This window comes from Arachis duranensis, chromosome 6 (assembly GCF_000817695.3).
Source record: "Arachis duranensis cultivar V14167 chromosome 6, aradu.V14167.gnm2.J7QH, whole genome shotgun sequence".
Taxonomy (NCBI): domain Eukaryota; kingdom Viridiplantae; phylum Streptophyta; class Magnoliopsida; order Fabales; family Fabaceae; genus Arachis; species Arachis duranensis.
Window position 1 is genome coordinate 21,096,955 of NC_029777.3, and position 1,152 is coordinate 21,098,106.

General features: G+C 41.1%; 1 non-coding gene across 1 annotated transcript; it reads left to right on the forward strand.

The window, feature by feature from the left end:
- The first annotated feature begins 768 nt into the window (after nt 1-768).
- On the forward strand, nt 769-872 carry LOC127740275 (small nucleolar RNA R71). The gene has a single exon (XR_008000955.1). It is a non-coding gene; the product is annotated as a small nucleolar RNA R71 (small nucleolar RNA).
- Nucleotides 873-1,152: the final 280 nt, after the last annotated feature.

A 1,152-nucleotide genomic window follows, 5' to 3' on the forward strand; every position in this document is an offset into this window, starting at 1 on the left:
TCCTCTCTAGGTTCGGCCATGTTGATTATGTCAATGGCCTTGCACTCTCTTTTTGGATTCTCTTCAGTATTACTTGGGAGAGTACTAGGAGGAGTTTCAGTGACTTTCTTACTCAGCTGGCCCACTTGTGCCTCCAAGTTTCTAATGGAGGACCTTGTTTCACTCATGAAGTTTAAAGTGGACTTAGACAGATCAGAGACTATATTTGCTAAGTTAGAGGTGCTCTGCTCAGAATTCTCTGTCTGTTGCTGAGAATATGATGGAAAAGGCTTGCTATTGCTAAACATGTTTCTTCCACCATTATTAAAGCCTTGTTGAGGCTTTTGTTGATCCTTCCATGAGAAATTTGGATGATTTCTCCTTGAGGGGTTATAGGTGTTGCCAAAGGCTTCCCCCATGTAATTTACCTCTGCCATTGCAGGGTTTTCAGGATCATAAGAGTCTTCTTCAGAAGATGCCTCTTTAGTAATGTTGGATGCATTTTGAGAAATCATGTTAACTTGCTGAGTCAACATTTTGTTCTGAGCCAATATGGCATTCAAAGCATCAATTTCAAGAACTCCCTTCCTTTGAGGCTTCCCATTATTCACGGAATTTCTCTCAGAAGTGTACATGAATTGGTTATTTGCAACCATTTCAATAAGTTCCTGAGCTTCTGCAAGCGTTTTCTTTAGGTGGATGGATCCACCTGCAGAATGATCCAGTGACATCTTAGAGAACTCGAACAGACCATAATAGAATATATCTATCATGGTCCACTCTGAAAACATGTCAGAAGGACACTTTTTGGTCATCTGCTTGTATCTTTCCCAAGCTTCATAGAGGGATTCACCATCTTTTTGCTTGAAGGTCTAAACATCCACTCTAAGCTTGCTCAGCTTTTGAGGAGGAAATAATTTAACCAAGAAGGCTGTGACCAGCTTATCCCAAGAGTCCAGGCTATCCTTAGGTTGTGAGTCCAATCATGTTCTAGCTCTGTCTCTTACAGCAAAAGGGAAAAGCATGAGCCTGTAGACTTCAGGATCTTCTCCATTAGTCTTAACAGTCTCACAGATCTGCAAGAACTCAGTTAAAAAATGGTAGGGATCTTCTGATGGAAGTCCATGAAACTTGCAGTTTTGTTGCATTAGAGCAACTCGTTGAGGTTTTAGC